Source organism: Urocampus carinirostris, chromosome 4 (assembly GCF_059441175.1).
Source record: "Urocampus carinirostris isolate Australia breed hairy pipefish chromosome 4, RoL_Ucar_1.0, whole genome shotgun sequence".
Classification (NCBI taxonomy): Eukaryota; Metazoa; Chordata; class Actinopteri; order Syngnathiformes; family Syngnathidae; genus Urocampus; species Urocampus carinirostris.
In genome coordinates, this window is record NC_142352.1 from 3,160,804 (window position 1) to 3,186,481 (window position 25,678).

At 38.1% G+C, this 25,678-nt stretch overlaps 1 protein-coding gene across 2 annotated transcripts in view; it reads left to right on the top strand.

Annotated features, from left to right (window-relative positions):
* znf536 (zinc finger protein 536) overlaps positions 1-25,678 on the top strand; it is a 391,766-nt gene that overhangs the window by 168,970 nt on the left and 197,118 nt on the right. The window lies entirely within an intron of this gene.

Consider the following 25,678-nt stretch of genomic DNA (forward strand, 5'->3'; position numbering starts at 1 on the left):
GTTGTAGAAAAACGCAGAAGGACACATGCCTCGGCCCACTTTTTGGGTTCACATTCTGGTCATTCTTGTGTGAGATTCGGAAGCCGTTCGGGATTTAAGGAGTATTTTCATCAAAGTGCCGTAATTAAGAAAGAGGGAGAAAAGGTGCTTAATTCCCTAGTTCCTGATGATTTGATTCTTTTGTTTGAAGCGTGGCGTTTTGCAGGTATGCGGGCGAGCGCTAAGCTTATTAGCGGCGCTAGCGCCGGCTTCACTTGGATGATGCGGGCCTGCTTTGCGGCCTTCCTTCAATAAGTCCTGATTGGACTTGGACTGGGATTACCTTCAACCTTTCCTGATTTTTTTATTTCAACTCATTCCGTCCCATGATGTATACAATCGTTTCCAAAAGCATTACCACCCTGAGGACGCCCAATCTTGAGAATCTAAGCAGGGTTGGGCCTGGTTAGTACTTGAATGGGAGACTGCCTGGGAATACCAAGTGCTTTAAATAGGTATCTCGATGCACACTCTGTTGTGACAGCACTGACTGTACCCCATTGCTGAAAACAAAGGGGGCCAAGTAAATTGAATACAAATCATTATTGGTATAGTCCCTGAGTGAAGAAACATAGAAATCTGATTTATTGATGTGTTTTAACTATTCTCAAGGCTTTAACACAGCTCTTCTGTAAATAAAGCACAGGTTTCAAACAGGCGGCCCACGGGCCAGATCAGGCCCGCTAAGGGATGGAATCCGTGCCGCGAGACAACACTCAGAGAAGCACCGTCTCTATTACAGTTTACAGTCAAGTTGTCACAACAACAGACCCTGTTTTGGCTGTACATCACTAAGGAATCCTTTATAAGAATGCTTATTAAATATTGTATGTTCACTTTTGAGTCACTTTATGGTAAAACCCACAGAACACACTGTAAATCCCCAAAAACCCTAGCCAAGCACTCAAAGCAATTTGATCGGGTGGGCATAGCTATGCACACACATCACGCCCCCTCTCTATCACACGTGCCCAATGCGCTAAAGGGAAACACATCCATAAACTTTTTTGTTTGCAGTATTTTGTGACATATTTATAAAAGAACTCTGCTTCCACCTTGTTTTGAAACCATTGTTCACGATTGTAAGGACCGCCAAATGAGCCTCAACGGTCTCAAGTAACTGTAGGAGGGAGACACGATCAAAGAGGTATAGTTGTTGATATGCCACACAGACTCATTATTAATATTTCATACAGTTTAGCCAAACAGCTAGTAATCAGGGTTTTTTTTTTCTTCGGGTATGTGGTATGGCTCTCTCTTCCCGACCCCTGCCGCAGCGGGTCCTAAATTTCCCGGCTCAGGCTCCGCATCCCGTCTAAGCAGAAGGGCGAGGAACGTACCAAAAGAGTCGAATGTGGGATTTCAGCGGCGATGCCGAAAAAAGCGGCGATGTTTTTTTTCCCCTTCTTTTTTAATGTATTATTCATGCGAGCTAATGCATTGTTTCTGTTTCTTTTTGTTGTCGGGCGGAAAGGTTGGCAGCTCGTCGTCGGCGGCGAAATGAGAAGTTTGAAAGACGTGGCGGCGGCGGAGGCGCTATCTCGCTATTTTGTATTTGCCACGGCTTATATTTGTGTGTGCGCCTTAAATGTTAAATGGGGGTTGAAGCCTGCCTCAACTCATTTGTAGAGCTTTGCACCGTGTTGACATTTAAATGCGATAAGAATAGCAAAAGTGTAGCAGTCGACCTATTTTGAAGATGGCTTCCCGACGAGGCGCCCGCCCGCCCGCCCGTCTATAATTAATAAAAAAAGACAGGCCTCCCTCGCTGAAGATTTGATTATAATACTGACTCATAAACAGGCCGAGGAAGAGGATGGGGAAGGGGGGGCGCACCTGCTTGCATTGTGTCGGCTGCGCTATCACATTACTGTGATCCTGCTCGGCTTTTTTTTTTTTTTTGGGGGGGGGGTCGAGCTGCAAAATCAGCATGCAAATAACAGCACATTGTTAACTTAATCAGATGCAGGGGGGCGGGGGTGTTTTTGGCGCACTGATGAGGGCGGGCGACGGCAGTAACACGCCTCAATGTTCGAGTCCGCGGTTCAATATTTAGACCGCTCAAAAGAAGGCAGAAAACGAGGATAAACAAAGGGCAGGAAAATAAATCGGGGCATGTTTTAGGGAATCTCATTCGAGTAGTCCAGGTACTGTGAGATGTTTGCTAGACAACACTAGGACGATCCAGAAGAAAATCACATACATATAACATGAACCAGGATATAATAGAAGTTGCCCAGAGAGCACTTGGATGAGCCCAAAGAGGATCTCTAGATGATCCAGATGAAAATCGTTTTGAACTGTTTTCTCGTAAGCGCTTGAATCATCCAGAAAAGGATCACATAGCCAGAATAAGGACTTGACTTAAACCCTCACGAACGAGGATATTTTAGAAGGTATCTAGAAGGCACCTGGATGATCCCAAAGAGGATCTTTAAATGATCCAGATGAAAATTGTTTTGAACTATTTTCTCGTAAGCACTTGAATTATCCAGAAGAGGATCACATAGATAGAAATAGGACGACTTGACTTGACTTGAACCCTCACGAACCAGGATCTTTTAGAGGTTTTATAGAGACCACTAGGATGATCCAGAAGATAATCATGCACATATAACACGAACGAGGATATTACAGAAATTGTCCTGAGAGAACTTGGATGATCCCAAGGAGGATCTTTAAATGATCCAGATGAACATGGTTTTGAGCTGTTTTCTCGTAAGCGCTCAAATCATCCAGAAGAGGATCCTCTAGATAGAAATAGGACTTGACTTGAACCCTCACGAACGAGGATCTTTTAGAAGTTTTATAGAGACCACTTGGATGATCCAGAAGAAGATCAAATACATATGACACGAACGAGGATATAATAGAAGTTGTCCCGAGAGCACTTGGATGATCCCAAAGAGGATCTTTAGATGATCCAGATGAAAATCCGTTTTCTCGTAAGAGCTTGAATCATCCAGAAGAGTATCACATAGATAGAATTAGGACTTGACTTAAACCCTCACTAACGAGGATATTTAAGAAGTTTTCTGGAAGATCACATAGATAGAAATGGGATTTGACTTGTCTTGGACCCACAGGATTGAGGATATTGTAGATTTTTTTTTTCTAGAAAGCAATCGGGTGATCCCAAGGAGGATCTGTAGATGATCCAGATGAAAATCGTTTTGAACTATTTTCTCGTAAGCGCTTGAAAAATCCAGAAGAGGATCACATAGATAGAATTAGGACTTGACTTAAACCCTCATGAACGAGGATATTTTAGAATGGTTCTAGAGAGCACGTGGATGATCCAGAAGAAGATCACATTGATAGAAATGAGATTTGACTGGACTTGTACCCACAGGATTGAGGATCTTCTATTTTTTTTTTCTAGAGAGCACTCTGGTGGTCCCAAAGAGGACTTGTGTATGATCCAGATGTGAATTTTTTAGAAGTATTTTCTATTGAGCACCTGGATGATCCAGAAGAGGATCACATACATATAAATGGGACTTGACTTGAACCCTCACCAACAAGGATCTTTTAGAAGTTTTATAGAGAGCACTTGGGTGATCCAGGAGAAGATCACATAGATAGAAATGGGAATTGACTTGACTTGGACCCACAGGATTGAGGACATTCGAGATTTCTTTTCTAGAAAGCAATTGGATGGTCCCAAAGAGGATCTGATCTGTAGATGATCCAGATGAAAATCATTTGGAACTATTTTCTCGTAAGCGCTTGAAAAATCCAGAAGAGGATCACATGGATATAATTAGGACTTCACTTAAACCCTCACAAACGAGGATATTTTAGAAGTTTTCTAGAAAACACTCGGATGATCCAGAAGAAGATCACATAGATAGAAATGGGATTTGACCTGACTTGGACCCACAGGATTGAGGAAGTTCTAGATTTTCTAGTATTTTCTATTGAGCACCTGAATGATCCAGAAGAGGATCACATACATATACATGGGACTTGACTTGAACCCTCACAAACAAATATCTTTTAGAAGTATTATAGAGAGCACTTGGATGATCGAGAAGAAGATCACAAAGATAAAAATGGGGTTTGACTTGACTTGGACCCACAGGAATGAGGACATTCGAGATTTCTTTTCTAGAAAGCAATTGGATGGTCCCAAAGAGGATCTGATCTGTAGATGATCCAGATGAAAATCATTTGGAACTATTTTCTCGTAAGAGCTTGAAAAATCCAGAAGAGGATCACATGGATATAATTAGGACTTCACTTAAACCCTCACAAACGAGGATATTTTAGAAGTTTTCTAGAAAGCACTCGGATGATCCAGAAGAAGATCACATAGATAGAAATGGGATTTGACTTGACTTGGACCCACAGGATTGAGGAAGTTCTAGATTTTCTAGTATTTTCTATTGAGCACCTGAATGATCCAGAAGAGGATCACATACATATAAATGGGACTTGACTTGAACCCTCACAAACAAATATTTTAGAAGTATTATAGAGAGCACTTGGATGATCAAGAAGAAGATCACATAGATAAAAATGGGAATTGACTTGACTTGGACCCACAGGATTGAGGACATTCGAGATTTCTTTTCTAGAAAGCAATTGGATGGTCCCAAAGAGGATCTGTAGATGATCCAGATGAAAATCATTTGGAACTATTTTCTCGTAAGAGCTTGAAAAATCCAGAAGAGGATCACATGGATATAATTAGGACTTCACTTAAACCCTCACAAACGAGGATATTTTAGAAGTTTTATAGAGAGCACTTGGGTGATCCAGAAGAAGATCACATAGATAGAAATGGGAATTGACTTGACTTGGACCCACAGGTTGAGGACATTCAAAATTTCTTTTCTAGAAAGCAATTGGATGGTCCCAAAGAGGATCTGTAGATGATCCAGATGAAAATCATTTGGAACTATTTTCTCGTAAGCGCTTGAAAAATCCAGAAGAGGATCACATCGATAGAATTAGGACTTGACGAACGAGGATATTTTAGAAGTTTCTAGAAAGAAAAAAAACACAATTTATAGTCCAGGAAATCTATACTTTTCTAGTTGTCATGTTATATGAGGCTTCCACTTTGTTGTATTTAGTAGCTGCAAATATGTGTGCATGGGCGTGCACGTGAGCGTGCACGTGGGGCGATAAGTATGTGATAAGAGTGAAGGTCATTCGGGTGGGAAAGAAATGGAAGATATGCAACAACACAAGTCGCCTTTTGTCAGTCCGCAAGAAGAAAAAAAAAGGAAAGGAAAGAAAAGTGTAACATCGCTCCATGACATTGGGACAAGCGACTCTTCAGCTCCACTTCTTTTCATTTTTTTTTTCTTTCTTTAAATCCATTCCTATCCCTTGTTTTATTTCTCTCATTATTATCTTCCATTTTCTGGCTCATCCATGGTTTGCTTTCTCTATATTGATTTATTCCTTTCTTTTTTTCCTTTTTTGCTCTCTTTTTCTTTTTCTATCGTTATTTTTTTTCATTATATTCCCATCTTTATCTTAATGCGTTCCTCTCTTTCTCTTTTTAGTAATTTCATCCATTCTTTCTGCTTTTCTTTGCCCTCTCACTTTATTTATTATTTTGCTCTTTCACAATTTTGCTGTCTCTCTCTTTCTATATGTTCTGACACACCCTTTATACCTTTATTTTGATTTTTTTCTCTCTCTCTCTCTCTCTCTCTTTTTTTTTTCTTGATTTTTCTTTCGTTTTTGTTCTCTTTCTCAACTTTCCACCCTCTCCCTCACTTATTCTCTCTGTGTCTTTGTAACTAGCTTTTTTTTGCATTCTCATTTATTTTTCTCTTTCAGTCCTGCTCATTCTCTCTTTTTCTCACTTTTTCTTTGCTTCTATTTACTTTCTTTTGCTCAAACATTTTTTCTTCACTTTTTCTATCCCTTTTGTTGTCTTTTCTTTTCCTTGTGTTTTTTATCTCACTTTTTCCTCTGTTTCCTATTATGTCCCTCTTGTTTTCCGCCTTTTGTTTTTGAATTTCTCCCTCCCTCCGCTTTTAACTCTTTACATCGCTCTCGTTCTCTTTTCTTTATCCCTCTCTATCTCATTATATTTTTCTCTCACTTTTTTCTGTTTCTTTGTATTTATCTTTCTTTGTCCCTCTTATTTTTGAATTCATCTCCCTCCACTTTTAACTATTTATAACTCTCTCTTTCTCTATCTCTTTCTATCTCTCGTTATGTCTCTTCTCTCACTTTTTGTATCTGTTTCTCTTTATCTATCTCTCTTTTTCCCTTTTATTTTTGAATTTCTCTTTTACATCCTATTAACTCTGTATTAATCTCTCTTTCTCTTTCCTTCCTTTTTCCCTCACTTTTTTCCGTTTGTTTTTATGTATCTTTCTTTGTCCCTCTTATTTTTTAATTTATCTCCCTCCGCTTTTAACTCTTTATAACTCTATCTTTCTTTTTCTTTATCTCTTTATATCTCTTCTCTCACTTTTTATCTGTTTCTCTTTATCTATCATTCTTTTTTCCCTTTTATTTTCTCTCTCCCATCCTTTTTGAACTCTGTATTCATCTCTCTTCTTTTCTCTCACTTTCTATCTTTATTCGATTTTATTTTGGGTTCAATCTTGCTCTCTTCTCTCTCTTCATTTCATCTATCTCTGTTCTAGATATTAATGTTGCTTGTTATGATTATAAATCGTCTTATTTAAAATGGCTGAATGCTACAAAAAACAAAATCCTTTTTTTTTGGGTGAGTGGGGTAAGATGCAATTTTTTTAGCAGGAAGTCTTCCGCTGCGAGGCAGGAAATTTAGGCGGGCCTTATCAAAGACACAAGAATTGAAGACGGCGACATTAAAGCCGGACTTCGGACCCTTGAAAAATGGCGTCGTCTTTGTGGTTGAAGAGCAGACGAAACCTCTCGCTCTCTCATTCCATCGCTAGCTCGCTCGCTCCCTACCTTCGTCTTATCTACTCAAAGAGGCGACGGCGAGACATTGAAGAATCATTCAATTACCCCAAAATAATTACCTGACCGGCTTCCTGTAAGCAGCGCCGCTAATTAGCCGCCGAGGTTTTAACGGATAAAAGCGGCGGGAGAGGAAGTCCCGAAACTCCCAACGAGAAAGACCTAGCGCCTTTGACGGGCGTGTTGCCGTGACGATAATTATTCGCATGGCCATTCGGAATCTTAGCAAAGTGAGCCCCTGTCACAATATCAGCGCCCACTTAAACAGCGTTATGTAAGAAAGTACCGTAAATTCCGGACTATTGAGCGCACCTGATTATAAGCCGCACCCACCACATTTTAAGAGGATAACCGCTTTTGTACTTACACAAGCCGCACCTGTACATAAGCCGCATGCTCCCACATTAGAACAAGTAACACAATCACGTAATTGACCCAAACCCGACTTTGAGTCCCGCAATTGTAACTGAATATGAATTACACAGTCCAATAACAACAGCCGGCAAATTGAACAGCAAATGATACCGGTACTTAAGATACGATGCAGACCTGCAGAGTCCGGGTCCCGTTGAAAATAATCCAAGGAAAAAAAAAGTATATTTCCAAAGGTAAGGGTGGGAAAAATATATATCCACTACTGTCCGCCGCGTCCACAAACACGTCTCACCTTTACTCCACTTCCCATCAGCCCCCATTGTATTCGCCCCTTCTTTTTGATTCGCCTGCGGAAAACATATCAGAATAAAAATAAATACATTACAAAAATATACAGTTGCAAATACATATTATACATGGTGACACATATTTACAAAGAAAAAACGGTACACAGAGAGAGTTTTCAAAGCTTTAATAATAATATTATAACTTCCATCCCAAACCGTGTCTGTGAAGGGTAGCAAAACGCTACTAGGAACACGCTCGCAACATAAGGAAACGGGTCTGTTAAAAAAAAAAAAAAAATACGGTACTTGTGAAAATCATGGTGAACCGTGCTCATCTTCCTCCGTATAACTGAAGTTATTAAAGTCGTCTTTCCCAGTATGGGAAAGAGACTTTGTCATATAGACGAAAACACGCAACACACTCACATATATACATGTTTAAATGTGGGCGCATGCGGCTTATATACAGGTGCGGCTTGTGTATGTACAAAATCGTTTTTGTTGTTAAAATGTGGTGGGTGCGGCATATAATCAGGTGCGCTCTATAGTCTGAAATTTACGGTAATCAGCCTGGAAAGTGCTTGAATTGGTCCATGAAAATAGTGTAGGAACTCTGGCACGCGAGCCATAGGTTTCCGACCCAGGCGCTCGCGAGACAATTCCGTGCCGCATCCGAGCTAGCGTTTGTTTATGCGTGCGGAGTTTCTCGGCCTTCGCATGCGACGGCGATGTAACACACTGCGGCCATTGTGTCTTTAATGGCCGCCGTGTTTGTTGTGTCCTTGTTTTCTGAATGATTTGACAGGAAGAAAGAAGAGAGAGGCGCTCGAATTGCGCTAATGCGAGGCCACACAAGAGCATCGGCTAGCGCCCGACGGTTACGTGCCGGCCCACTCGGCCAAATCCAAAACACGTGTCTTTGAATGACATCAACTCGTTAGAAAAATGGGCAAAATAACCCCAAAAATATGATGACGTTTATAGTTTTAGATTGAATCAAAGACACAGAAGGCTAGAACAACCATAGGAATTGCACGACTAGGAATACTTGACCTTTTATGTTTGAGTTTTGACAGTTATACTTCAATTTTAAGGCATGAATTCAGTTTTTGTGTATGTTTATTTGTGACGCCCTTAATCACAAAGAGTCTCAAAGGGCTGCACAGATCAAAGACTACAAACTACAGACTATTATGACACCATCCCCTTATAATAAAAATACAACAAGAGTGACATCAAAGAAACAAAAATGTGACCATCGGGTTGCCAATATCCCTGCTGGCCTTAAATTTTGAAGATTTTAACTAAATAGTCCAAAAAAAGATGCCCATTTTTTTACCCATAAATCAAAAATACAAAAACACGTACAAATATAAATCAAAGACACAAAAATATAAATAAAAAATAACCAGCGTTACAATGTGGATGATTCAAACTTGTTAGTAAAAACAAAAAAAACAAGTTTTTGTTTTAAGTGTACTCACTTTTTAGCCTTTTTGAGTAAAAAAAACAAGAAAGTGATGTCAAAGACACACAAATATTTAAACATCAAATGGCAGACATATTCAAAAGATTCCAGTTTGAAAGCGGGCACAATATCCTTTGTTTTTTTTGTTTTTTTTAAGAATTGTACTTACTTTTCTAGTCACGATTGATTTATTCAAAGAGTGATATCAAAAACACAGACGAATGTGACCATCGAGTTGCCAATATCCTTGCTGGCCTTAAATGTCGAAGATTTTCACTAGATAGTCAAAAAAAGGTGCCCATTTTTTTTTTACCCATAAATTAGAAATACAAAAACACAAACAAATATAAATCAAAGAGACAAAAATATGACTATAAAATAACCGTCATTACAATGTGGATGATTCAAACTTGTTAGTCAAAAAAAACAAAAACAAAACAACATTTTGTAGGATTTTTTTCAAACAGTGTACTCACTTTTGAGCCTTTGATTAAAAATACAAGAAAGTGATGTCAAAGACACAAAAATATAAATAAAAAATAACCAGCGTTACAATGTGGATGATTCAAACTTGTTAGTAAAAACAAAAACACATTTATTTTTTTAAAGTTTTTTTTTTTTTTTTTTTAAGTGTACTCATTTTTTAGCCTTTGATTAAAAAAACGAGAAAGTGATGTCAAAGACACACAAATATGTAAACATCAAATGGCAGACATTTTCAAAAGATTCCAATTTGATAGCGGGCACAATATCCTTTGTTTTTTTTGTTTTTTTTAAGAATTGTACTTACTTTTCTAGTCACGATTGATTTATTCAAAGAGTGATATCAAAAACACAGACAAATGTGACCTTTGAGTTGCCAATATCCTTGCTGGCCTTAAATTTCGAAGATTTTAACTAGATAGTCAAAAAATGGTGCCCATTTTTTTTACCCATAAATTAGAAATACAAAAACACAAACGAATATAAATCAAAGAGACAAAAATATGACTATAAAATAACCGTCATTACAATATGGATGATTCAAACTTTTTGATTATGATGATTATTTTTAAATGATAATGATGAAGTAAATATTTTTAAAATAAATAAAGACATTCATCAATTCATTTTTTCATCTTTGTTTGTTTTCCCGCCACAAATATATTGAAATGATTTGTTATTTTAAATTTAACGATAAAGAAAATATTTTAAAACAAATAAATTAATGAATTCATATTTTAATTTTGGGCAGCACGGCGGCGCAGTGGTTAGCGCTTGTGCGGCACAGTTCATGTCATGGGAACCTCCTGCGTGGGTTCAAATCCAGCTCCAGACTTCCTGTGCGGAGTTTGTATGTTCTCCCCGTGCTTGCGTGGGTTTCCTCTGGGCACTCCGGTTTTCTCCCACGTTCCAAAAACATGCATTTCAGGTGGATTGGCTGGTCCAAATTGTCCTTAGGTGTGAATGAGCGAATGAGTTGTCTGTCCCTGTGTGCCCTACGATTGGCTGGCAACCAGTTCAGGGTGTCCCCTGCCCACTGCCCGGAGATGGCTGGGATGGGCTCCAGCCCCCCTGCGACCCTACTGTGGATAAGCGGTACGGCTAATGAGATGAGATGAGATATTTTCATTTTCATTTTTTTCTCCACCGCACGTATTTTGAAATTGTTTGTTTGTTATTTTAATTTTAATGATAAAAACATTATTTTAAGGTGATTCTTTTTTTTAAATGCGAATGATGTTGTTAACATTTAAAAATAAATAAATCATAAATTCATATTTTTATCTTTATTTCCCCCCCCCCGCAAATAATTTCAAATAATGTTTGTTGTTTTATTTTTAATGATAAAGAAAATATTTTAAAAACAAAGAAATTCATGAATTCATATTTTTTTTTCCCTGCCGCACATATTTTGAAATTATTTGATTGTTTTTTTTAATTTTAATGATAAAGAAAATATTTTAAGATGTTTCTTTTCAATGCTAATGATGTCGTTAATATTTTTGAATAAGTACATTCGTATTTTCATCTTTATTTTTTCCCTGCCGCAATTAATTCAAAATAATGTTTGTCGTTTTCATGTTAATGATAAAGAAAATATTTTAAAACAAAGAAATTCATGAATTCATAATTTAATCTTTATTTTTTCCCCTGCAGCACATATTTTGAAATTATTTGATTGTCATTTTAATTTTAATGATAAAGAAAATATTTTAAGATTTTTATTTTTTAATGCTAATGATGTCGTTAATATTTTTAAATAAGTACATTCATATTTTCATCTTTTTCTTTTTCCTGCCGCAATTAATTCAAAATAATGTTTGTCGTTTTCATTTGAATGATAAAGAAACTATTTTAAAACAAAGAAATTCATGAATTCATATTTGCATCTTTATTTTTTTTCCCTGCCGCACATATTTTGAAATTATTTGATTGTTATTTTAATTTTAACGATAAAGAAAATATTTTAAGATTTTTATTTTTTAATGCCAATGATGTTGTTAATTGTTTTAAATTGAAACAAAAAAACATAATTCATCTTTTCATCTTTATTTTTTTCCCGCCACAAATAATTCCAAATAATGTTTGTTGTTTTATTTTTAATGATAAAGAAAATATTTTAACTCAAAGAAATTAATGAAATTATATTTTCATCCTTATTTTTTTTCCCTGCCGCACGTATTTTGAAATTATTTGATAGTTATTTTAATTTTAATGACAAAGACAGTATTTTAAGATTTTTATTTTTAATGATGTCGTTAATATTTTTAAATAAATAAATTCATATTTTCATCTTCATTTTTTTTCCTGCCGCAATTAATTCAAAATAATGTTTGTCGTTTTCATTTTAATGATAAAGAAAATATTTTAAAACAAAGAAATTCATGAATTCATATGTTCACATCCCCCCCTGCCACAGATATTTATAAATTCTTTATACGTTTTTTGTTTTTATTTTAATGATAAATTAAATAATATTAAAATTATATATTCACAATTGACACATTACATCCTCCATTTTGAGTGATATACTTTAACATTTGATTTATTAAGAATAATAATAATAATAAATCTCCTCACCCCTGGTAGGGTGGTAATCTGTGTTATCATCAGGCCCTGTACTAGGGCCCCTGCAGTTTTAGGGTAATACTGTAGCTATTCTTAGGACTGTGCTCTTCTAAACTCAAGTTTCAGACGTTCGTTCCTGGGATCTGTCGGAACCGCTCGTGTATAAAATAATCGTATGTTTTGGCAACAGTCTTCGCTTTCAAAGACACACTCTCAGAGACACATGAAGGATGCTTATCGAGTGGCGAGCTGTGAGCCGGCGGCCGTCTCGGGAAGAGGATTTGTCCGGCGAGGAACAAAGGACTGTGGGAATCCCTTTGGCCGGCATTGATCTCGCCTTCCCCGCTCACACACGGGTTTATCTGTTCTCCCCTCCGTGTATGTGTGAGAGCGAAGAGGATCTGAGAGAGGGAGTACCTGTTGAAAAGGGTTCTCCTCTTGGATGAAGCGCAGGGGGGGAGTGGGGCAAGGGGTGTCAAACTCATTTTTTCCGAGGGTCGCGTGCTAGAAAATACGTCTCGCGGGGGCCATACGGGTAGGTTTAAGAGAAAGAAGAAAAAGAAAGAGAGAGCGGGTAATAAAGGGAAGGGAAGAGACAGAACAAGAGTGAGAGAAATAAAGGGACAACAATAGAGAGAGCACAATGAAGAGAGAAAGGACGAAACAATTAAAAAAGAGACAAAAACAAGACATAAAGAGAGAAAGAAAGGGAGTGACAATCAAAAGAATGAGAGAAGAAAAAAATAGAGAGAGAGAAAAAAGTGTGAGCATGAGAACGAGAGAGGGAAAGAAAGGGAATGAGAATGAGAGATAATAAGTGAGAAAAAACAAGGAAAGAGAGCAAGGAAGAGAAGAGCGAGAGCACAATAAAGAGAGAAACAATTAAAAACAAAAGGGACAAAAAACAAAGAGAGAAAGAATGGGAGTGACAATGAGAGAGTGAAAGATCAAAAGAATGAGAGAAGAAAAGAAAGACAGAAAAGAGAGGGAGAAAAAAGTGTGAGCATGACAATGATAGAGAGAAATAAACGGAATGAGAATGAAAGAAAGTAAGTGAGAAAATAGAAGGAAAATATGAAAGAGAGAAAATCAGAGAAGAGCGAGAGAAATAAAGTTACCGCAATAGAGAGAGTACAATAAAGAGAGAAAGGATGAAACAATTAATAAGAAAGGGACAAAAAAATAAATAGAGAAAGAAAGGGAGGGACAATGAGAGAGTCAAAAATCAAAAGAAAGAGTAAAAAAAAGACAGAGAAAAGAGAGAGAGAAAAATGTGATTATGATACAGAGAGAAAGAAAGAAATAGAATGAGAATGAGATAGAGTAATTGAGAAAATAAAGTAGAGTCCTTCATAATGTTGTAGGCTCTGCCTACTGACTGTTGGCAATGTCCTTCACAGTGGGCAGAGAACAACCCATGATTTTCTGGGCTATGCTGATGACTCTGCAAGGTTTGGTTTCGGTTAATGGAAAATGTGGTTAACATATACTCTTGGTTTTGAGTTTCTGGGGTCAGTAGAGTCTTTATAATGTAGGCTCTGTCTCCAGACCGTTGGCAATGTCCTCCAGAGTCTGCAATCATTTTCTCGGTTCTGCCTCCAGACTGGGCAGAGAGCAGACCATGATTCATTGGGACGTGTTGATGGCCCTATGTAAAGTTTGGTTTTGCCTAATTGAAAATGTGCTGAACACATAATCTTGGTTTGAGTTTCTGGGGTCAGTAGAGTCACCCAGCATGCCACGGCAGTGTGAGAGTCTGCAATAATGTAATCGGTTCTGCCTCCAGACTGGGCAGAGAGCAGACCATCATTTATTGGGACGTGTTGATGACCTTATGTAAAGTTTGGTTTTGCTTAATTGAAAATGTGGTAAACACATACTCTTGGATTGAGTTTCTGCTGTCAGTAGAGTCCTTTATAATGTTGTAAGCTCTGTCTCCAGAGTGTTGGCAATGTCCTTCAGAGTGGGCAGAAAACAACCCATGATTTTCTGGGCTGTAATGATGACTCTATGCAAGGTTTGGTGTCAGTTAATTGAAAATGTGGTGAACACATACTCTTGAATTGAGTTTCTGGGGTCAGTCAAGTCCTTTATAATGTTGTAGGGTCTGCCTCCAGACTGATGGCAATGTCCTTCAGAGTGGGCAGAAAACAACCCATGATATTCTGGGCTGTGCTGATAACTCCTTGCAAGGTTTGTTTTTTTGTTAATTGAGAATGTGGTGAACACATACTCTTGCATTGAGTTTCTGGGGTCAGTCGAGTCCTTTATAATGTTGTAGGGTCTGCCTCTGGAATGTTGGCAATGTCCTTCAGAGAGGGCAGGGAACAACCCATGATTTTCTGGGCCATGTTGATGACGCTGTTAGGTTTTTCTGTCAGCTGGAGTGCACCCAACATGCCACGGAGTCTGCAATCAATTTCTCGGTCCTGCCTCCAGACTGGGTAGAGAGCAGACCATGATTTATTGTGACTTGTTGATGACCCTATGTAAAGTTTGGTTTTGCATAATTGAAAATGTGGTGAACACATCCTCTTGGATTGAGTTTCAGCTTTATGATGTTGTAAGCTCTGTCCCCAGACTGTTGGCAATGTCCTTCAGGGTGGGCAGAAAACAACCCATGATTTTCTGGGCTGTGCTGATGACTCTCTCTTTATGCAAGGTTTGGTGTCGGTTAATTGAAAATGTGGTAAACACATACTCTTGGATTGAGTTTCTGGGGTCAGTAGAGCACCCACCATGCCACGGCAGTGTGAAAGTCTGCCATCATTTTCTCGGTTCTGCCTCCAGACTGGGCAGAGAGCAGACCATTATTTCTTGGGACGTGTTGATGAGTGCCTTAAGTCTTCAACATACCACACGACCAGAATTCTCTCGCCTTCTTCCTACTAGTGACCGAAAGTTTGGGGCGGGCGCTCTCCGGGAGAAAAAAAAAAAAAAAAACAACCCTAAGAAAATAAAACGTGGTCATTCGGCATCTGCGATTTCAAGTAGGCCGAGGAGGCGTCGCTCATTCGAGCAGATAGCAGCCGTGCCCTTTCTCTCCGATTGGACGCCCGCCTTTATCTGCCGCCCGCAACAAAAGCCACATAGACAATGGCGGCCCAAAGAAATCAAGCCACCGATCGGCCGGCTCCTGACGAGCGTATGCAAATCGCCGGCATTCATATGCGCGTCTTGCTCCCGACTCATTTTATATTTTTCTTCCTGATTAAAAAGGACGTTTCTTATGTGACACCCCCCCTCCTCCGTCCCTCTTTTTCCCGTCTCTGGCACTCAATTCAATATGCGGACGTCCTCTAAAAGACACGTCTCGTGTTTAGAGTCCTTCTGTGGTTGAAAATGACTGTGCTGTGGGCCATGGGCGTAGCTAGCCCGTTTTGCGGAGTGCCCTAGCACCCCCAAATAGTAGAGCAAGTTTCTTTCCCTGAATAAAGTACAGGAAAAGCTTAAATGGGACATTAGATAAAGTACAACAGAATACAAATGAGAAATACTCAAAGTCGGAAATAAGCCACTAGCAAAAAATGGTTCAGTCAATTTGATTCCTGGCACTGCATCGTAGTATTTCTGTAGTAGTATTTTTTATAGTATTTCTATGGTAGATTTTTTTGTTTTATCTGTAATATTACAGTTCTTTTATTTTTGTAACATTTTAGTAGTATTTCACAGTTGTATATTTGTGGTATTTCCATAGTAGAATCTTTGTCGTACATTTGTAGTATTTTTGTAGTATGTTTGGTAGTATTTCAAAGTTGAATTTTTGTGCTATAGCCGTAGTGGTATATCTGTAGTATTTTTGTAGTATTTTGTAGTACATATGTAGTATCTTTGTAGTATATATGTATAGATTATTTTTGGAGTATTTTGGGAGTATTTCACGGTTGAATTTTTGTGCTATTTCCATAGTAGAATCTTTGTTGTACATTTGTAGTATTTTTTGTAGTATGTTTGGTAGTATTTCAAAGTTGAATTTTTGTGCTATAGCCGTAGTGGTATATCTGTAGTATTTTTGTAGTATTTTGTAGTAGATATGTAGTATCTTTGTAGTATATATGTATAGATTATTTTGGGAGTATTTTTGGAGTATTTCACCGTTGTATTTTTGCGCTATTTCCGTGGGAGAATCTTTCTGGTATATAAGTATGATTTTTGTAGTATTTCACAGTTGTTTTTTGTGCTATTTCCGTAGTAAAATATTTGTCGTATATATGTAGTATTTTTGTTGTATTTTTGGAGTATTGCACAGTTTTAATTTTATGGTATTTCCACAGTTGAATCTTTGTAGTACATCTGTAGTATTTTTGTAGTATGTTTGGTAGTATTCCACAGTTGTATTTTTGTGGTATTTTCATAGTAGAATTTTTGTTGTACATTTGTAGTATTTTTGTAGTATGTTTGGTAGTATTTCAAATTTGTATTTTTGTGCTATAGGTGTAGTGGTATATCTGTAGTATTTTTGTAGTACATATGTAGTATTTTGCAATATTTTTGTAGTATATATGTATATATTATTTTTGCAGTATTTTTGGAGTATTTCATGGTTGTATTTTTGCGCTATTTCCGTGGGAGAATCTTTCTGGTATATAAGTATGATTTTTGTAGTATTTCACTTTTTTTTTTTTGTGCTATTTCCGTAGTAGAATATTTGTCGTATATATGTAGTATTTTTGTTGTATTTTTGGAGTATTGCACGGTTGTAATTTTATGGTATTTTCACTGTTGAATCTTTGTAGTACATCTGTAGTATTTTTGTAGTATGTTTGGAAGTATTCCACAGTTGTATTTTTGTGGTATTTTCATAGTAGAATCTTTGTTGTACATTTGTAGTATTTTTGTAGTATGTTTTGGTAGTATTTCAAAGTTGTATTTTTGTATTTTTGTGCTATAGCTCGTAGTGGTATATCTGTAGTATTTTTGTAGTACACATGTAGTATTTTGTAGTATTTTTGTAGTATATATGTATATATTATTTTTGGAGTTTTTTTGGAGTATTTTTGGAGTATTCCACGGTTGTATTTTTGTGCTATTTCCGTGGGAGAATCTTTCTAGTATATATGTAGGATTTTTGTAGTATTTCACAGTTGTATTTTTGTGCAATTTCTGTAGTAGAATCTTTGTCGTAAATATGTAGTTTTTTTGTTGTTTTTTTGGAGTATTGCACAGTTGTAATTTTATGGTATTTCCACAGTTGAATCTTTGTAGTACATCTGTAGTATTTTTGTAGTATGTTTGGAAGTATTCCACAGTTGTATTTTTGTGGTATTTTCATAGTAGAATCTTTGTTGTACATTTGTAGTATTTTTGTAGTATGTTTTGGTAGTATTTCAAAGTTGTATTTTTGTATTTTTGTGCTATAGCTCGTAGTGGTATATCTGTAGTATTTTTGTAGTACACATGTAGTATTTTGTAGTATTTTTGTAGTATATATGTATATATTATTTTTGGAGTTTTTTTGGAGTATTTTTGGAGTATTCCACGGTTGTATTTTTGTGCTATTTCCGTGGGAGAATCTTTCTAGTATATATGTAGGATTTTTGTAGTATTTCACAGTTGTATTTTTGTGCAATTTCTGTAGTAGAATCTTTGTCGTAAATATGTAGTTTTTTTGTTGTTTTTTTGGAGTATTGCACAGTTGTAATTTTATGGTATTTCCACAGTTGAATCTTTGTAGTACATCTGTAGTATTTTTGTAGTATGTTTGCTAGTATTTCACAGTTGTAGTTTGGTGGTATTTCCACAGTTGAATCTTTGTAGTACATCTGTAGTAGTATTGTAGTATTTTTGGTAGTATTCCACAGTTGTATTTTTGTGGTATTCCCATAGTAAAATCTTTGTAGTAGATCTGTGGTATTTTTTTGTATAACTTTAATTGCATTTTTGTAATATTTCTGTATCATTTAGATAGTATGATTGTACTCGTATTTTGAAGTATTTTGTAGTATTTCTACAGTAGTATTTTTGTAGTATTTCCATAGAACAATTTTATGTGGTATAGCTGTAGTATTTTGTGGTATTACTGTTGTTTTATTTTTGTATAATTTTTGTCGTAATATTTCTATGGAAGTATCTTTGTAGTATTCATGTCGTAATATTTATGAAGCTGTATTTTTATATTAGTTCTGTATTGTAGTCATGTGGTGGTAATATTTTCTAGAATTTCTATACTTTTTTTTAAGAAAGAAAGAAAATTAATATATTAGGTCCCTGTTTTCTAGCACAAAATTAGTACTTTTGTACTATTTCTGCAGTAGTACGTTTCTATTGTACTCAATTTGATATCTATTTTTGTAGTAATTTTCTAATATTATGTAGTATTTCTGTACTAGTATTTTCATTGTATACAAACAAAGAAATTATGGGGACATATTAGGCACCGAAAAAACAGTTTACTATTAGTAATACTTTCTTTACTATTATATATATTGTCATTATATTTTATACCATTTTATTTTGGCTGGCCGCATGGAAAAGCCTGAGGGCCGCATGTGGCCCACGGGCTGCAGTTTGTTCATCTTTTATGTAGATAACATGCATCAGGTCCAGGTGCTCGTGCCGATTTGTCCTCAGATCGCCCATTTCACCCCAAAATTAATCAAATTTCATTTTTATTCTACTCATAAAACTGTGTTTTGAGTTGAGTTGGAATAAATCCGTGGTTCTCAATAAGAGGGGCGGGGCCCCGTCAAGGTTTGACCTCTTTTTTTTTTTTTAATAATCAAGTGTAATTGCACCTCCACTACACTAGGGAGCAGTGGCACTCTCATTGTTATATAGCACAGAGTTTAAACATTGAGTATGAACCATAGATACGATAGATACCATAGATTCAAAGGGAGGATTTCTTCTTCTGAGGGGGAGCGTGACTGGAATACAGCACTGGAATAAAGGAAGAACCCCGAAATGGTTTTAGTTGTAGCCGAAAAAAAACGCTTTCTTTTTTGGCGGAACTGTCGTGACGAAAAAAAAAAACTATTTTAAAAGAGTTCCCGTCCTTTATTTTGCGTCTCTGGGTTCAATTCTCTCTTATCAATATTAGCAGGCATCAGAAATGCATGAGGGATTTGTGTGTGCTTCACTCTTAATTGTAAGCGTATCAATTATTGAAAGCCATAGTGGAGGGGGGGTGCTATTAGAACGCCTCGTTATAAATTCATACGGAAATAAACAGTTTCCAAATATGAAGATTCGACGGTGACCTCAAACTTTGAGGCCGTAGAAAAAAGAAAACTAGTAGCGGCTTTATCTTTTTGAGGCCTTGTTTTTCTAATTTATAAAACAATTACAACAACAACCTTGCTTTAAGAAATGTTGCTTACAGTCATATGGTCGGTTGTTGGGTTGGTGGGTTGTTGGGTTGGTGGGTTATTTGGTTGGTGGGTTAGTTGGTTGGGTGGGTGGTTTGGTTTGGTTTGGTTTGGTTTAGTGGGTTGGTTTAGTTTGGTTTGGTGGGTGGTGTTTGGTTGGGTTGGTTGGTCGGGTGGTCGGGCAGGTGGTTTAGTTTGGTTTGGTTAGTTGGTGGTTTGGTTTGGTTTGGTTTGGTTTGGTTTGGTTTGGTGGGTGGGTTGGTGGTTTGGTTTGGTTGGTGGGTGGTTCGGTTTGGTTTGGTTGGGTTGGTTGGTTGGTTGGTTGGTCGGGTGGTCGGGCAGGTGGTTTGGTTTGGTTAGTTGGTGGTTTGGTTTGGTGGGTGGATTGGTGGTTTGGTTTGGTTGGTTGGTCAGGTGGTCGGGTAGGTGGTTTGGTTAGTTGGTGATTTGGTTTGGTTAGTTGGTGGTTTTGGTTTGGTTTGGTTTGGTTTGGTTTGGTGGGTGGGTTGGTGGTTTGGTTTGGTTGGTTGGTGGGTGTTTCGGTTTGGTTTGGTTGGGTTGGTTGGTTGGTTGGTCAGGTGGTCGGGCAGGTGGTTTGGTTTGGTTTGGTTAGTTGGTGGTTTGGTTTGGTTTGTTGGTTGGGTGGGTGGTTTCATTTGGTTTGGTGGGTTGGTTTGGTTTGGTGGGTGGTGTTTGGTTGGGTTGGTTGGTCGGGTGGTTGGGCAGGTGGTTTGGTTTGTTTAGTTGGTGGTTTGGTTTGGTGGGTGGGTTGGTGGTTTGGTTTGGTTGGTTGGTGGGTGGTTCGGTTTGGTTGGTTGTTTGGATGGTTGGTCGGGTGGTCGGGCAGGTGGTTTGGTTTGGTTAGTTGGTGGTTTGGTTTGGTTTGGTTTGGTCGGTGGGTTTGGTGGTTTGGTTTGGTTGGTGGGTGGGTGGTTTGGTTTGGTTTGGTTTGGTTTGGTTTGGTTTGGTTTGGTTTGGTTTGGTTGGTTGGTTGGTTGGTTGGTTGGTTGGTTGGTTGGTTGGTTGGTTGGTTGGTTGGTTGGTTGGTTGGTTGGATGGATGGATGCCTTAACCACATAAGTCATAATGACACCACTTCCTGTGGTGTGTCTTGGGCAAGTACAGCCTGGTGGCTCTCTTGGCCAACATATGTTTTCCACCCATATACAGAGCTAAAATAAGTTGAAAATCGAGAGCTTTGATAAACAATTGAAAGAACAGATAGAACAAAATGGCTGAACAGAAAAAAGCAGGACCCTATTTTGATCCTGTGTCCTTCATAACCAAAACATTATTCTTGTCATGTACTCCGATTTTATAAGAAAGGATTTTAAGTAATATTACTCACACTTGTGGTGTCATAATAGTCTGTGGTTTACAATATTCTGTGGTCTGTGCAGCCCTTTGAGACTCCTTGAGATTAAGGGCGTCATAAATAAACATGACTTGAGGTTTTTGAGTTTTTCCTTACTGTCATGCAGGTTTTAGATCAGGGAATGGTGTCATAGCAGTCTGTAGTTCGCAATAGTCTGCGGTTTGTGCAGCCCTTTGAGACTCCTCGCGATTAAGGGCGTCACCAATAAACATGACTTGACTTGAAATCAGTATTATATACTTTATATACATATATCCATGTACTTTTTGAACACATTGGTCTCAGTTCAGTTTATTTCACAATCGGTTTCCTTTGTGTTTTCATTTAACATTTTTAGTTTATGCAGGGTTGCGTAGGGTTACTTTAACTGGATTACTTTCAATTACTTTTGGATTACTCCAAATATGCTAGTAAAAGACAAAAGAAACGAAATATGAATAAAATTCTGACTCACAACACGTGGTAAGCTTTCTCTCCTGGCTTTGATCTCTTTGATCTCCGGCAAAACTAACATCAAATGCGACAGAAACAAAATGAAAAGAAATCCAAACGGCATGCCGACATCATTTTTGCCGTTCCGTGTATTCCGTTACTCCCCAAGCCTGCACAAAATTGAGTCATTTTATCCATATTTAGTTTATTTTGTCTTTTATTAGCATATTTGGTATTGGAGTCTTCCGAAAGTCATTGAAATGAAATGAAATTATCTGCATTTATATAGCGCTTTTCAAGTCAATGACTTCCCAAAACGCTTTACAGTGTGCTCCACATTTCCCAATAGCGGCCTTGTATTGCAGCCATGTAAGACGCTAACCTGCTCATTGGGGGTATTAGGGGTTCAGTGTCTTACCCAAGGACACTTCGACATGTAACACGGACAGGCCGGGATTCAAACTGGGATCCCTTGATCCCAAGACGAGCCCTCTACCTCCTGAGCTACTGCCCCCCCCCCCCCCCCCCCCCCCCCCCCTTACCCAACCCTGAGTTTATGCTGCATTCCTCTTACTGTATTGTTATTTGCATGCATATTATATCTAGTTTGATAACATGTGTTATTGATTGATGATTAAACAAATATGCTTTACCTTTATTCAGTATAGCCAACCTTTCCCCTTAATTATTCTATCGGAACAAATGAGCATCGACACAATTTAGGCCCCGCCTCCTCCTTTTGGCCGCCGCCCATTTCTTTGTGTTTTTTTTTGCGGGCTGTTACCAGGCAGCACGGCTAATCAGCTTAATGAGACATTATAGAATATTTTGTCGAGCAAAGCAAAAAGTCCGCTTATTGTCGGGCGGCTTTGACCCCGTCGGCAGCAGGAGGAAGACGGTGAAGGCTCGCAACCGAGAGCGTCTTTAAAACCTTTCCATCTGGAGCGCAGATGGACCTGCGTTGAAGGCTTTGTTTTTTTACCGCGTCAACAAATATGTTTGAGGTGGATTCTCCATCGCCAATTTCGGGATCGCTTGGAACTATGTATTCTGTTTAATCTCGGTGTTTTCGGTGGAGTTTTAAATCAGGATCCACAGTATTTACGTTCCCTTTCAGAAGATTAATCTCAGTATTTTCAACGCAAACTTTCTGAAAAATAAAGGGAAACGTTTCAAATGTTTGACCTAGAAACACAAAACGTAATTTCCGAACTGTCTTGATTACTGATGTGAATCACCCGTTCCCGCTCCTGCCTCGGACTCTGATTGGCTCCCTGTCCCTATTTAAACCCACTCTTACCTGTCCCCTTTTGTCAGTCCGTCTGAGAACCTCAGTTAACAGTAGGCAAGCCTTTCTTCGACCGTGACTCCCACCTGTTTTTTTGCTCCTGTCCAGTGTTCCCTCTAAGCTGCGCGCCTGCGCAATTGCGCACTGCTCGCACATTCTCAGCGCACGGGAAAATCTTGCCAGCGCACAAAAATGAGGGCTCAAAATTACTAATTAAGAAGCGACTCAAGTCAAAGTTACAGTGCATGAGGGTAAAAATTCACGGGTTCCCCTGACGTTGTGTCCTAAATGCGGTATTTTGAAGTCGAGTCGAAGGAGAACGAAGTTGAGTAGTTAGTAGAGTTTGTCGGGGAACCGGCTTCTTCGGCTCGGCTCACTAAAAGGAACCGGCTCTTTTGGGTCCTAAACGGCTCTTCGGGTTGTTTTTGCCTCTTTAATCCCAACATGACCAAATATTATGTAAAATTATGCACAAAATGACTTAATGTGGGGAATAGGACAAAAAAGAAAAAAAATACCAAAATTAAAAACTAGTAAAAAGGTGAGAAAAAGAAGGAACATTTAGAAAAAAGCCAAAAAAAAGAAAAGAAAGAAAAGTTGGAAAAAAGTAAATAGAGAACAAAAAGAAAAAAAGTAACAGCTCGGAAAAAATAAACACAATGAAATTTTTTTTTAAAAGAATTTTTTAAAAAGTAGAAAAAAAACACGGACAAAAGAAGAAAAAGTTTGTGTATGCATTGTGTATGCAACATTGTACTTCCACTAAAAAATGTGATCAAATAGAGTTGTGTATCGTGCAACCGACTCAATAAGCCCCCAAAATCTTAATATTATGCGACAAAATATGTCAGGAAATAAAAAGAAATCGATATCTTGTGAAAGAATTGTAAGAACAAACGATGTTTGTAGGCCGTACAACCTTTGCAATAGTACATGAGTCGATTCATTCAAAAGAGAAAAATAATTTTGCATTGCCGGAAACTCAGCAAAATGTAACTTGATGTCAAGTGTTGGACATGTTTGATAATGAATTATCTCGCCACACATGGGATTATTGTTGCTCACTGTTGTTTCAAGCGCTGCTCACCGACTTTGTGTGAACGCTCAGACCCGTAAGGAAAATTACAGGGAACATTGCTCCTGTCTGTCCCCCGGCTTTGACCCGTTTTTGATCCTGACCACATCTACTATCTCCTTTCCTGGCTTATGACTCGCTTCCGACCCCGACCATGTTTTTGCTCTCCTGGGCCGGTTACTGACACGTTGTTGCGTTCCCAACACTGCCATCGCTCGCCACGGAAGATTCACTTCCGCGTTCAGAGCGACTTGTTTCCTGCGCCTAGCGAATACCGGATCGTGGGCGCGGCCCTTCCTCTTTCCTTCAATAAAACTTTTGAGAAATGTAACGCAATTGGGTCCTGTGTCCATTCTGGTCCTGACACGAACGTGTTCAAACTATGCAATTTCTGCATTTTCAACATGATTTTGATTCAATATTTTCACAGCATTCACATTTCTAAACATAAAAACAGCCCAAAAAATACTGTTAAGTTTCTTTTGGATCTCTTCCCAGAAATATACAGAAACGTTCAAAACGGTTTTAACGACATATTTCGCCTAATCTCAGTATTTTTGACTTCATTTGTATCCTGCATTTTCCAGAATTTACGCACATTTTCTGAAACAAACAAAACAAAAAAAATAAGGGAAAGGTTTGTTTTGATTCTCTTCCCAAAATACACTAAAATTTTGAACTGGTTTAAACTCTATATTTTGCTTAATCTGTCAAGAACCGGAACAGAATCAGGACCCAAACGCGTGACGTTCTCACACAAGCCGTTTACGGGAAATGAGGAGTCATGCACGTTAGGCAGCAGTCTGGCGTGGAAAGACAGGAAGCCAGAGACCGACGAGATCGATACCAATTGCCTGAGCAGATATTTGTTATAAATTCAAAGAGAAATATTTCACTTTACCCAAATACCAAAAGTGCAGTAAATAAAATTAGGCTTAGCAGCAGCTCATAAAAAGGTGCATAAAAACTTAAATAGTACCCTGTATTTTTTTACAGTAAATTAATTATAAACAAATAATCACTCACACAAACACATACGCTTAACGAACTGATGTTATGATAAGAGCTAATATATCAGTCTCCACCTGAACGCGCTTCCCTAAAACAAGATAACGACACTTTTTACGCGATCTTTTAATCACACACACACTCTTTTCTTTGTTCCTTTTTTTGTTTGTTTTCTTTATCCTCACTGTAAAATGTGGTACTGGAGTGCCACGTCCAATTTCGTTGTCACAATATATTCAACCCATATTGTAAAAATGACAATAAAGGTATATTCTATTCTATTCTATAGAGGGCTCCGAGCTCTGTGCTAAAAACGAAGCCGTGTTACTATTTTTAGCACAGAGCTCGGAGCCCTCTATTCTACCACAGCACGGCCGTTTATAAATCTCAATATTATCAGCGGTCTTGAATCGCAGGTATGTAGCGACTCAGGAGTTAGCAAAGCTGCCGTTGTTACCTCTGCTCTGAAGTTATTCTTCCTGCTTCAGTCGTTGCATCCCCTGGTCGCTTAGCCAATCAGAAGGCACAGGGTGGGTAGCGTGTAAGACAGAAGGGAGAGGGAGAGAACGGCTTGGCTGTATCTGAGCATAAATAATCGGCCTGTTGAATAAATAAAAATACAGACACCCATATCTATCAAACTCCCAAATACTGATATTCAGCCAGCCCGATAAGTGTTTGACATTCGAACGGTCAATCTCAGTATTTCCATTCAGCATTGTCTCAGCATTCACACACACTTTTCTTGACTAAATGACTTAAAAAGCAAAACAGATATAGCGAGTTGGGGTGCCATTGTGGTTTTAAAGCACTATTTACCGCCAGCGTTCTAATTGTGGTCCGACAATGGCATCGCTGCCTTCCATTAGGCCGCGTAATTGGTGCAATTCTGATTGGACGGCCATAAGTGGCCTAATTAAGCTAGTTCGTTGTCGACCAGACTAATTATTAGGGCCCAAATGGCGACGCTGTCCTCTTTAGGAAACTGTCTGCAATCCCTTGGACACTTTATTAGGTACACCTGACCAGTATGAGACCAGTTCAAGGAAGAT